The sequence below is a fragment of the Bos indicus genome, chromosome X, assembly GCF_029378745.1.
Source record: "Bos indicus isolate NIAB-ARS_2022 breed Sahiwal x Tharparkar chromosome X, NIAB-ARS_B.indTharparkar_mat_pri_1.0, whole genome shotgun sequence".
Taxonomy (NCBI): domain Eukaryota; kingdom Metazoa; phylum Chordata; class Mammalia; order Artiodactyla; family Bovidae; genus Bos; species Bos indicus.
The window spans coordinates 63,554,648-63,568,468 of record NC_091789.1 but is presented as its reverse complement, the minus strand read 5'-3'; the positions used below and the strand labels follow the sequence as shown (position 1 = coordinate 63,568,468).

General features: G+C 43.8%; 1 long non-coding RNA gene across 1 annotated transcript in view; it reads right to left on the bottom strand.

Moving 5' to 3' along the window:
* The window catches only part of LOC139181430 (uncharacterized), a 67,074-nt gene extending 57,298 nt beyond the window's left edge, over nt 1–9,776 (bottom strand). Inside the window, exons 1-2 of the long non-coding RNA XR_011565390.1 lie at nt 7,941–9,776; nt 2,295–2,390 (exon numbers count right to left, since the gene is read on the bottom strand). This is a non-coding gene — a long non-coding RNA (uncharacterized lncRNA). The remainder of the gene's footprint in view (nt 1–2,294; nt 2,391–7,940) is intronic.
* Between the last annotated feature and the right edge of the window lie 4,045 nt (nt 9,777–13,821).

The window sequence follows — 13,821 nt, the reverse complement described above, 5'->3', positions numbered from 1 at the left end:
GAACTGAATATAGCTCTTGCTGCTATGTGGAGGGCATGAGTGAAAGGAGAGAAACAACTTCAGGGTGACCTAAACTAAGCTGGTGCCTGATGTCCCTTTCCATTTAGACAGAAACCTGAGAGCAACATACAAATACATTCTGCTCAGATAAACACAGACTCAAGGCCACTGTTTTCTGGAAACCTTCCCAAAGCTATGATTCCATAGATTGCTAGCTCTGTGACCAGTGGCTCAGTGGTTGGAATATGTATGCCATGTCCAGCCCTACGGACAAGGCCCCCTTGATCAGTAAGGCCCCCTTGATCAGTTAATGGGAAAGATGGTTACTAACAAGAACACAATACAGTGATAAAGAGATTTTAAGATGTGATAGCAGCATTCATTCATCGAAATTTTAAAGAGCCCCACTAATCCCCAGCACTGGGTCTTTTATGCTTTCTAGTTGGTAGGGTGCTAGGTGCTAGGGAGGAGAAGAAAGAGAGAATGGGAGAGAGAGAACTCAGCTCACAAGGGAGCTTATACATTAGAGGAGGAGATCAAGACATGAACACAAACAGAAATCACACAAAATATATTGAGGTTAAGTATCCAAAGGGAGATAGAAATACAATAAATAATTGTCATTTATTTAACACTCAATGTATGTGAAGCACTGTGTTAAGTTTTACATACATTCTCCTGTAAGAGTCATAAGTCTATGGAATAGGTAATATGATCACCCATGATGCTATAATAGCAGCTAACATTTATTAAGTGCTTTATATCAGCCAGGCATTGGGTTAGGTGTTTTGAAATATCTTATATAGTTTTATTTCCATTCTACAGATGAGGATAATCAGGCCCTGAAAGGATAGGTGACTTATATAAGATCACAGAACTGGGAAGGTACAGCTGTGATATTCAAACACAGGTTTGACTCTCAAGCCCACACTCTTAACATGTTCTGGAAGTTCAGAGCAGGTGGCTTCTAACTTAGTCTGGGAGGTACATGTGTATAGGGAGGAAGACTCCATGGAAGAGAGAAAGTGTGAAGATGAGAAGGAAAGAAACTATACAGGGCCTGGCAACTGGCCTCACTTGGCAGAGCTGGCGGTATGTGATGGGGAGAACCTGTCTATCACTCCAGACTTGGTCTTGGGGTACCTTGGTTCTTGGTTCTCCTAAGGCCCCAGAGAGTTCAAACATCTTTAACTACCCTTCAAAGAAGGATAAGGTTTAGATTTGCAAACTCAAAACATGATGAGCAAGGAGTTGGCAGACCCTTCTTTAGTTTATGTCTTCGGTAGAAGCAGCCTTTGACATTCATAACATTGAAAACAAGATCCCAGACGGACAGGAAATCCAGGGGAGGCAAAACCCAGCAACCAACACCACATCTCAAGCCAGCAAAGAAAGTTCATCATGCATCACTGCTTACACAACAGCAAAAATTCGCCAGTGATGTAAAGCTCCATCAATATGGGATTGATGAGTTAAGTTAGGATGCATCTGCAGAAAAGAACACTGTGTTGTTCAAAAGGATGAAGTGAAACTATATATTCTGACAAAGAAAGACATTTCCAAAAGCTTATAAGGTAAAAAAGTAGGTCACACAACATTCTCTGTAGCATGATTCGATTTATATCACAGATCTGTGTTTATGAATACACAAAACCACGAACCACAGTTATCCAGAAGTTGGTCATCACAAAGAATTACAGAAGGACTTTCTAATTCATATACTTTTGAATGCTGCTGACCTTTACATGCTTATATTACTTTTATCATTGGAAAAAGTACAATAGTTTCCATTTTACAAAACAAAAGAAACCTTCTTGGATCACCTTCCATCCATCCTGACTTTTGTAACTACAACATATCTTAGGTTCAGCAGTGCATCTGAAATTATATCCTACAACTTTCCCACAAATGACTTAAGACAAGACAGCGATATATTAACCAGGTTATAACACAGGTGAAATAGACTGGCAATTGATCAAAAATTTTACACAAAACATAGGTAGCAAGCAGGAGAAAAGTCACCAGAGAAAGGCCACAGGGCTTTTCCACTTTTACTAGTAACTTAGATCAGTGATCCCCAACCTTTTTGGCACCAGGGACTGATTTCCCAGAAGACCATTCTTCCATGGACTAGGGAGTTGGGGGGCGGAATAGTTTCAGGATGAAGCACGCACATAACATTTATTGTGCACTTTATTTCTAATGTAATGGTGCTGCTGATCTGACAGGAGGCACCAGTCTGTGGCCCGGAGGCTGGGGATCCCGGACTTAGATGACACAGAAAACGTACTTACCACGTCTGAAGATGACCCAAAACTGGCGGGGATATCAAATTTGTTGAAGAACAGAACTGAGATTCAAAATGAGCTCAGAATGGCTGGAGTACAGGGCTAAAATTAAAAGAAGTAATAAGGTGAAAATTATAAGATAAAGAAAAATATTCTCAAAAATTTAAAAGTCTATTTTGTGAGGCCAGAATAAGGGAAGCATGGCTTGGCAGCAGGTCACATAAAAACAGGCATTTCAGAAAAGATCTAGCAGTTCAAGTTGACCCATAGCATAATGTAACTAAATTATGTAGCTGCTAAAAATGGAGCACATTTTAGGTTGTATTAATTAAAGTATGGTTTCTAGACCCCAGAATATAATTGTCACACTTCAGTCTCTGCTGTTCTCTCCCAGAGTCTCCTGTTCCAATCTATGCCCCACATTGCAAGAGGATCATTAACAAAGGGAAACATCTCCAGAGGATGGTCACGAACTTGACAAAGGAGCTGGAAACCATCCCATAACAAGAGTGGCTCTTGAAGGGACCAGAGACACAGGGTCTAAAAAAGAGAAACATCCCATATAGGATACCCGCATGCTTTCCAATCTCGGAAGCATTCCCATATACGTACTTAACTGGGTTGCTCAGGTGACAGAACTAGGACTACTGCCACCTAGTGGTAGCAAGGAGGCAGATTTTTCAGTAAACCTGTCAAAAAAGGCTTTCTGACCTTGAGAGGGTCCTGCAGGACGTGGAGTAGCCTGGTAAGACTGTTATTTTAAGACAAGGATGGATGAACAGATACCCAGTGGCAGAATCACAGTAACCAGGGCCCTTTCAGCTTTAAAAGATTACATCTTTCTCCTATGAGATCGCCATGTCCTCCCTGGATCAATGAGCCTCTCTCTGTGGTCTACAGAGTGGTAAGGACAGCTGGACAGGAACTACTGAGGCTGTCCCCTCTTGCTTATTGTTATCCAAGACCTGGGTGGGCAAAACTCACTGCTTATCTTATATTTTCATTTGACTTATTTAGTTTTGTTTCCTATCCTCATCTAATGGGCTATAAGTATAAGCAGGGGTCCTGTATGTCCTGTTTTTGGCTAACTCTCAACCTCTGGAGTATCAGTAGCAGATGGTAGGTGCTCAGTAAATATTTAACGAAATGAGTGCTGCTGCTGCTGCTGCTGCTGCTAAGTCGCTTCAGTCGTGTCCGACTCTGTGTGACCCCATAGACGGCAGCCCACCAGGCTCCCCCGTCCCTGGGATTCTCCAGGTAAGAACACTGGAGTGGGTTGCCATTTCCTCCTCCAATGCATGAAAGTGAAAAGTGAAAGTGAAGTCGCTCAGTCGTGTCCAACTCTAACGACCCCATGGACTGCAGCCTACCAGGCTCCTCCGTCCATGGGATTGTCCAGGCAAGAGTACTGGAGTGGGGTGCCATTGCCTTCTCTGAACGAAATGACTAGTGCATCCCAAATTGACATCATTTTCAGAAGTTTTAATTTTCTCAATAAAAGACATTTCAGATTTAAGAACCAGATCTCACAATAATAACAAGCAGTTGTATCTTAGTAGTAGGATTCCAGGTGATTTTGTTTGTTTCTCCATTTCCCCAATTTTTTTTATGCAATCATATTGCATTACCTAGCCATCGTCATTGTAATAGCTAACATCTACTGAGTGCTTTCCTTGTGCCAGGCATGGGGATAAGCACTTTACTTGGATTAATTCATTTAAGCTCACAATAGCCTTTTCAGTTGGCACTAGTATTACTCCCATTTTAAAGACAGGAAACTGAGAAACAGGGAGGTGATATGACTTGCCCAAGGTGATGCAACTAATATCAGGCAGAATTCAAAGGCCATGTTATTACCCCCTGACATCAATGTAAGATGAAAAATGATTACGATGAGAATGACAACTAACATTTCTTTAGTCCTAATCATGTATAATATGTGTTAGTCACTCAGTCATGTCTGAGTCTTTGTGACCCCATGGACTATAGCTCTCCAGGCTCCTCTGTCCATGGGATTCTCCAGGCAAGAATAATGGAGTGGCTTGCCATTCCCTTCTCCAGGGGATCTTCTTACCCCAGGGATTGAACCCGGGTCTCTCACACTGCAGGCAGATTCTTTACCATTTATTTGTATAAGGTTCTGTGCTGTTTCCAAAACATGACCTCCTTCAATGCTCAGAACAGTCCCTTAAAGTGGGAACTATTATTATGACCATTGTACAGTATCAGCCCCTTCTGTAACGTAATCAACCATGTCCACTGCCCCACCTGGACTCTATTTTGATTTCATGAGAATCATACTTTTCTTGATTGTCTCTTCTGCATTCCAGCCAAGTGAAGAAGTGATTATCTGCCAGTCACTACTTGAACCCTCCACTCTATGGAGATTAGGTCTCCAACATAGATAACTGTGCTGTTGTCCCTTTCTAGAATGTCCTTCTTTCCTCTTTCACCACAATCCTACTAATTTTTTTTTCCAAACACAGCTCAAATGCAACTCCCTCCAGGAATCCTTCAGTGATCAGCCCTTTCCACCACAATCTCTCTTATTATACAGCCTGTACATTTCATTCAGCCTGGTCATCTCTGGCTTGGTAGTGCTGGCTCTCCTTCAACTCACATATGTCCCTTTTTCTCAGTTAGACTAGAGCTCACAGAGGCAGCTAGGTCTTGAGTTTCTTGGCATGCCCTGAATAAATGGTCTCTTAGCTTCCCCTTAGTAGGTGCTCAGTAATTATTTTGCTGATTTCATAATGATAATCTCACCTCACAGCTGTAAAACATTGTCTTTTCCAATAGGTCTCATACATATTGTCTCACTTTTGCTTCAAAGGAGACAGACAAGATTTTACTTTTCTCATTTTCACAGTAAAGTAAGTTGAAGGCCAGGGAGGCTAAGTAAGCTGTCTCAGGTCACACATCTCAGAATTCAGCCCAGCCCTCTGGACTCGAAGCCCCAGATTCTTTATCCTAGAACACACTGATTCTACTGGAAGGTACCGCTGGCTGGGAGTAATGCTAATAACATTCCTATAAAGACCTTATCTTGATCCTATCACTGGAGCGAAAGCAATAAAGAGTGACAAGAGGCCATATCCACGGTTGAGATTGGGAAGGCAGGTAAATTCACACACTCTGTGCCGAGAAGTGCCTGGTGCTTATCAGATGGGTGGTGATGACTGTGTTATATCCCCTGTGAGGAGGACACTTGGGACTGAACAAAACGTTGTCCTCCACAAAGGCCAGCGTGGCTCAATCCTCAGCAGAAGTGGGGCAGTCCAGCAGGCACGGGGTGAATGAGAGAGAGCACTAAGAAGCAAGAAAGGTGGGTTCAAGATCCCGCTCTGATCCTATCTAGCTGTGTGACCACAGGGAAGGTGACCAGCCTCTCTGAGGCTGTACTTCCTTCCTCACTAGTCGATGTCCCATGACAAAGCCTCTCATAGACCCTGTGTTCCACGAACTGGTGATCCGCAAACCAAATTTGGGCCAGGAACATATTTTCTTGGGCCCAAATACTGTTTAAAATTGTTTTGATCTGGTAAGCAACACTTAAAAATCAGAAGATTTTATAGAAATATTCAGTTTCCAAGCTTTCTAGAAAAAAATAGGAAGACCTGGCAACATTAAAAAAGTGGAAGACTTTACATAAAATTTGATTTCCAGTCTTTCTAGAAAACAATATCTGGATATACGTGATTATTTTTGTACATTGTTTATTCTTTACAATATAACATGATAGGTTTTGATAAGTAGCACAGAGAAAATATAAAGCAGATAGGGAGTTCTGAAGTAGTAGGGCAGGGGAATCCAGCAAGGCCTGCAGTTAACAGAAGCTGCTCTGAGAAAGCCTCACTGCCAAAGGAAGCTATTCCCAGGACCACAATGGGCTGGAGTCCAGGTGTTTCGGCTCCCTTTAGATGGCGCGTGTAGGGAAAGGTTTAGGAGTGCTAATGCCCTTTACATACCAAGTAGGGAGTAAGAAGACACTGACCTTGGCTGATGTGAATTGAAACACAATTTTAAGCTTATTTTTTGATTTCACAAAGGCAACAAAAGAGTTTCAAGTGGTAAAATAAGTATCAAAGTCTGAGAGAAGGAGACAAGCAAATTGTATTTACAAAGCATTCGCTAATCAAGAGCAACTAAACACCGTCATTCACCCAGATGCATTTTCTGTCTAATGGGGGTCAAAGCAATTAGCCTGATACCTGTAGCAATATCCTGCCTTGCCCTTACATCTCAGGCCAGGGCCATTACAAGGTATCAGAACTCATTCTAATCAGAAAACAACCAACTCTGTCAACCCAAGCACAGCATGGCAGAGACGTGAAGAGGAGAAATGGATCCTACTCCATTCTCTTGTTGGCCATTTATTGTCTGGGCTGGGACCTGACAGGTGATTTCTCTGGATACCAGTGTTTCTAAATGGAACATAGCACCCATTAGTACACTCCAACATTTTGGGTCATGATCCACAGTAAGAAATATGTTTGTCATTCATATAGCACACATTACTAAACATATATATATATATATATGTAGATAGACAATAAACATATCATGAAGCAATACAATACACCCTTATTGTGTGTATTGTGCATTATTATTTCCTGGTTCATCCCCCCCTCCTTTTTTTAATCCTGATCACTACTCACTAAATTGATATTCTTAGCCGTGGGTAATAATTGGCAGCTTGAAAAACACTGCTTCAGACTAATGGTTCCCAAATCTGGTGCCACATCAGAGTCCCTTGGAGTCCTTGTTAAATACATATACTTCTGCTCCCTTCCAAACCTACAGAATCAGAATTTCTTCAGCGTGAGACCTAAGAATCTATATTTTCTTTTACCAAGGACCAGCCATACACTGGCATTAAGACATCACAGTTCTCCTCAAGACGTAGAAGCAAATAACAGCAATCACAGTCATTACTATCAAACACCTACTTCATGCCAGTGCTGCCAGCATAAGCACTTTCCATTCATTGACTCACTTAAATCCTCAGAGCAACTCCACTTTATAGATGAGGAAACTGAGGCTCAGAGAGTCTCCACTTTATAGATGAGGAACTGAGCTCAGAGACATAGATAGAGAGGTCAAGGAAGTGGTGGGGCTATGATTCATGGGGGCTCTGTTTCCATCCTTACTGATCCCTCCACCCTGTCCCCTCTGTAGTTCCAGAGACCTTGGATCTATGCTAGATGTTCTATACCAATTCAAGTTCAAGACCATACCCCAAGGGTTCCAACCAACAAAGGCAAGAAAAGGTGTAAAACAAAACAATAAGAGCTGCACTTATATTGAATTTTGACTGTCCAAAGCATATGTGTGTCTATTTTCTCCACATTTATTCCTTTCAGGTATCCTGTGAGGCAGAAAGTGTTAGTCAAAGTGTTAGCTGCTCAGTTGTGTCTGACTCTTTGCAACCCCATGGACTGTAGCCCGCCAGGCTCCTCCATCCATGGAATTCTCCAGGTAAGAATACTGGAGTGGGTAGCCATTCCCTTCTCCAGAGGATCTTCACACCCCAGGTATCAAACCCAGGCCTCCTGCATTGCAGGCAGATTCTTTACCATCTGAGCCGCCAGGGAAGATGGCAGAAGAGGCAGAAAAAAAAATACAGAGACACAAAGAGGGGAAGTGACTTACCCAAGGTCTGACAGCAAATCAAAGAAAAGCTATCCCAGGCAGGGTCTACTACCGACTCCCCAGGCAGGGTCTACTACCAACTCCCCAGGCAGGGTCTACTACTGCTCTTGGGCTGGCTTTCTCCAGGGTTTCTAGATCCACCCCACTTCAAGTCTATCTCCCTTTAAAGTAGAAAAGGAAGAAGACCTGGTACTTTCTGCCTCCCTCTTTACAGGATTTACTATCAACTTCTGAAATGAGCACACTCTGTATACACACTGCCTGAGGGACAGGTTGCCCCAAACCGCCTACACAAGGCTGTACTGAAAACTGGCAGTATTTCTGTTTTTGCCATATAATTTGGAAACAGAAAACTCTGCACCATGCTTCAAAGAAAACTAATGGATTCAAGGATGAAAGGAAAAGGCATTATCCCTCCCACACAAGGTAAATGCCACCAGCCAAGAGTGAGGCAGTGGTTGGAAGTCACTGCCGAGCAAAATGTTGTGAGCCCACAGAAAGCCAAGGCGGTGGAGTGGATCAATCTCTGTGATGGCAGAAAGGGGCTGGAGGGATGAATGACCCCCATTTAGCTTCCTTGGCTGAGACCCTTCCTCTGTTGAGAACATCCCTTCTGTTTCTGCCACAGAAAGGGGTGTTGTTCACAATGTGTATACATTTATGTGACACATGACTAGCTCTTTATCAAACACTCTTATTGATTCTAACATTTTTCTTCACCCCTTCCCCTTCACCATGCAGGTCGTTCCCTCTCTCCCCTTAACAAATCCCAAGGATCATCTAACACACACACTATTTGGTGAAAATAAAAGCAAGCCATCCTTCTCTTGGCCTCCGTCTCCCCATCTCTAAAGTCAATTATTGTTGCTTAGCAGCTAAGTCATGTTCGACTCTGTAACCCGCCAGGCTGGACTATACCCCGCCAGGCTCCTCTGTCCATGGGATTCTCCAGACAAGAATACTGGAGTGGGTTGTCATTTCCTTCTCTAGGGGATCTTCCCGACCCAGGGATCGAACCCGAGTTTCCTGTGTCTCCTGCACTGGCAGGCAGGCTCTTTACCATGCACCACCTGGGAAGCCCACATAAAGTCAATGAGTTAAACCAAATGGTCTGTTAGGTCCCTTCTCTAGTTCTAGGATGCGGATAAAGTATGTAGGTAAAGCCCTACATATAGCCCACAAATGTGACTCAGGATCTGAGCAGGGAGGGGCAAACTGATTTCAAATTGTGTTTTAAACAGTTGTCTTTTGTTAAAGGGGGTCCAAAAGGTGGGATAAAGAAAAAAAAGAAACATTTCTACCATGCCCATGATCGGGCTAACATCCTAACAACGAAGGTCACTCTCCTTTTTTCTGTCTCTTGCTTTACTTTTTGTTCTCTCTACACGTGGTTGCAAAGCCTGCCTAGTCAGTTGCCTCTTCCCTGTGTGTCAGTTTCACATCCCAGGTGAAGGTGCAGGGAGCAATCTGGCCCTGTAATAGCCGAGGTTACAGCCACGCAGAGCTTCAAGTTAATGCCAGTCTCACCTCCACAGAAGCACTCCACTTGATGTCAGAAAAATTGGAAGAGGTGTTAAATTTGCTTTGTGATTGCAACTCCTTTTTAGTTGGGGGAGGCTGGCTTAGGATTTGATGGTTTTATAGATTTCAATATCAAGAAAGTAGAAAAGATCTCAGCTTTTTAATTTACATTGTCAATCACCAAAGTGGCTCCTTCCCCAAGGGGATGCTAACTAGATCAGCACTTGCTGCGGTTTTGCCAACACAGCATGGGCACCTCTCCCACCTGCTTCCTGGGGCTGGGTTCAAGATGATGAGATTGCATAAGGGAAACAGTTCCAGGGCATTTTAAAAAAAAAAACAGAGGAAATAAAAATACTCTCACCCTTCCACAGTACAGCAGATGCACTTCAGTCAAACCGCCACCATTTGAATCAAGTTACAGAGTCTCCTGGGTCTCAGGTTGCTCATCGTCAAATGGGAATAATATTAATAATACCTCCAAAGGTTATTGTGGAGAGTAAATGGGTAAAGTGCCTAAAGCAATGCCCCACCACATGCTAATGCCTCAATAACTGCAGTTATGCTGACTATTATAATTTCTCTTGGCCAAACCAGTCTCTAACCAGCATTTTCTGGTCATCTCATTTCACCTGAGTGAAAGTCACTCAGTTGTGTCTGACTATTTGCGACCCCATGGAATAGCCCATGGAATTCTCCAGGATAGAATACTGGAGTGGGTAGCTGTTCCTTTCTCCAAGGGATCTTCCAACCCAGGTCCCCCACATTGCATGCAGATTCTTTACCAACTGATCCACCAGGGAAGCCCTCTCATTTCACCAGAGGATCTAAAAGCACACTAGCGATGAGGTTGAGCTGAAGTGCATCTTGGAGCCATTTGGGTGGGTTGAAGCTGCCCATTTTCCAGTTGCTGCCCTGCTGTTTATTCACTCAGCAAATATTTATTGACCACCTATTACACGGCAGGCACTGTACTAGGTGATGAGATACTAGTGAACAAGATAAAGTCCTTGCTTCATAGTGTAAACACTCTAGAAGGGTCGGAGGGGGTGCACGGTATGCAGACAAGAAATACAATGAATGAGACAGGGATGAGCTCTCATGATCCGGAGATCTAAAGCCAGTAAGGCTGGGGTGGGGGTTGGGGCATGGGAAAAGGGTGGTGTGAGATGAGACTGCAGAGGAAGGCAGGGGCCAGATCAGTAGAGCCTTTCAGGCCAGGTGAGGAGTTTTATCTTCATCCTAAGAACACTGGGAAATAAATGGAAGATTTCAAGCAAAGGGTCAATACACTATGTGTGGCTGAGAGGAAGAGGAACATTGTAGGTGAAAAATTATAAGTCGTGCTTTGAACAGTGCATCGACTCTGGCTGCCCAGGTAAGCAGCTGATCTGTCAGTTTCTGTATCTTAAGTTCCTTCCCACTGAGGATCTCAAAGCATGAGGGGCCTCTGGAAAATTGGTAATCCCTGCTCCTTATCTTTGGCTCAGCAGGTTTCTTTTTGTGCCTCCTTTGGCCGAAGATGAAATAATGATTTCAGTTTGTTCCTACCAGTTTTCCAAGATTCTTCATTTATTTACAGGATCCTGATACTTCTCAATCTCTCTCACATACATGCACATGCTCACGTGCGTGCTCACACACACACACACACACACACATTTATCATTTCCCAATGTTGCTTTTTATCTGATCACTCTTTGTCATGACCTGAAAACCTTCCACTTTGGGGCATACACCTTCATTCAAGGACAAGGATTCTCCATCTGCTGCCACCAAGAAATCGCCCAGAGTTTCACAGCTTCACCCTAACCCTCTCCCTGTGACAGGAGAAAGGTATGTGGAGCAGAGCCAAGTGAGCTGAGAAAATGAGTCTAGCACTGAGAAATTAAAGAAAGTAATGTTGACTGGGGCAGGGGGATTAATCAGGAAATCTTAAGGTCACTGTGATCTCTTTGATTGCATTAACATCCAGTAGCAGAAGACTACAGATTGATCAGTGTTACAGCAGCAGGGAGGGGGAATGAACCTGGAAGTCTAATGCCCAGAGCTCCATCTTCCTAATGCCCACTAGCCTTCAAGCCAGTGGCTCAGCTGATAAAGAATCCACCTGCCAGTGCAGGAGACTCAGGAGATTCGAGTTTGCTCCCTGGGTTGGGAAGATCCCCTGGAGAAGGAAATGGCAACCCACTCCAACATTCTTGTCTGGGAAATCCCATGGACAGAGGAGCCTGGCGAGCTACAGTCCATGGGGTCACAAAGCCAGACATCTTCCATAGGGAGAATTAATGCCAGTAGATGAAGCCAGATCTCTTCATTTCTGAGCCAGTCACACTCCCTTAGAACCCACTTCCTCCCTAGAAGTGTATCAGGTCATCTATGCTCCATGCTAAATCATTTCAGTCATGTCTGACTCTTTGCGACCCCATGGACTCCTCTGGCTCCATGGAGCTCACCAGGCTCTTCTGTCCGTAGGGAAGAATGTTCCCCAGGCAAGAATACTGGAGTGGGTTGCCATGCCCTCCTCCAGGGGATCTTCCCAACCCAGGGATCGAACCCATATCTTTTACAAGTCCTGCACTGACAGGTGGGCTCTTTACCAGTAGGCACCAGATAGCTTTCATTAAATTGCCCCCTTGCACACTGCGCCCATTCTTCACATTCGATCAGACTATCCTTTCCTCCAAATAGCCCTTTCTCCAGATGGCTTAGGGAAGACTCTTGAAGAACTAATCACTCATGGTGAGCCAAGTACTGGGTTGGCCAAAAGGTTCGTTTGTGCTTTTCCATAACATCTTTCTGGATAAGTCTTCGGGGCCTGCCCTTGCTCCATCAGCTCGGACACTTACTTCCTAGAGTCTCTTGCACCTTTTTCTTAATTTGTCCATATTTCCAGAAGAGAAAAGCAGTCTGCCTTCTGCAGTGACAGGTTGTAGACCTGGCTCCCATAAGCAGAAGACACCAGGCTGGTTTACCTTTGCCTCTTTCTAGTCAGCAAACCACAGCAACCTGAACTGATCTGTACAGGCCTTTGAGGAGAAGGGCTACTTAATGAGGACAAGCACAGGAAAGGAAATATCAATCAATAACAATTGTAGGTCTGGTTTCTCCAGCTCCAACCATGTGCCAAGCACAGGGCTAAGAGCTCTAAACAGATTAACTCTCATAGGAAGGCAGGTGTGGTGCAGATCACTGTTTCATAGTTGCAAAAAATGAGGCTCAGAGACATGAAGGAACTTGTTTGAGGGCCCACAGCTAGCAGTGAGCAAAGCTGGGGTTTTAAACCCATACCTGTCTAATATCAGAGCAAGTACTCATAATCAGTTGAGTGTGCCATGCTAGACGTGGGGACACCCTTCTGTTTTCAGCCTTTCTTCCCTTCACATGAGATGTATCCAGAATCATTGTGATGACTCCCACATCTCTGGCTTCAGCCTTGACCTATTTGGTGTCAGTCTTAACTAACTCCTTTCTACTGGATAGTTCCTTTCCACTCATGTCGCCTAGTTACTCAAACTTAACATGCCAAGAGGTTATTTTTTCACCAACCAGCTCTCCATTTCAATTTGCCTCTTTCTGTCAGTTAATCCCCATTCCCAAGCTCCTACCTTCAGGATTCTCTCCAACTACTCTCTCTGACCTCATGTGTTCAGGCACCAAATTGTGGTGATTTCCTATCTACACTGTCTCTTGAGTCTACCCCTTCTTCCATTTCAAATGCTTGTTACACATGTGTGCATGCTCAGTCATGTCCAGCTCTTTGCAACTCCCATGGACTGTAAGCTGCCAGGCTCCTCTGTCCATCGGATCCTCCAGCAAGAATACTGGAGTGGGTTGCCATTCGCTTCTCCAGGGGATCTTCCTGACCCAGGGATCAAACCCACATCTCCTGTGTCTCTGGCACTGGCAGATGGATTTTCTACCACTGAGCCACCTGGGAAACCTCCTGTTGATTGAATTAAACACACACACAGACACACAATTTATAATCTCACAGTTCCCATGCGTGAGTCTGAAGTCCAGGCATGGTACACCTGGATCTTCTGCTCAGGGTCTCTCTGGGCTGAAAAGGTGTCAGCCAGGGTTGTGATTCTCATCTCAAGTTCTACTAATACAAAGTGTAGAAGCGTAGTATAAAGAATTTTTATATACTTTTCACTCAGATTCCTCAAATGTTAACATTTTCTAACATTTGCTTCATTCTTTTCTCTTTTAATGGATATTTATACTCACATACACAATTATTTTTTTCCGAACCATTTGAGAGTAAGTTGCAGGCATCATGCCCCTTTATCCTTAAGTAATTCAGTGTTTATTTTCTAAACAAAAGAAGGGTAATTCTCTTATGTAGCCACTGTAA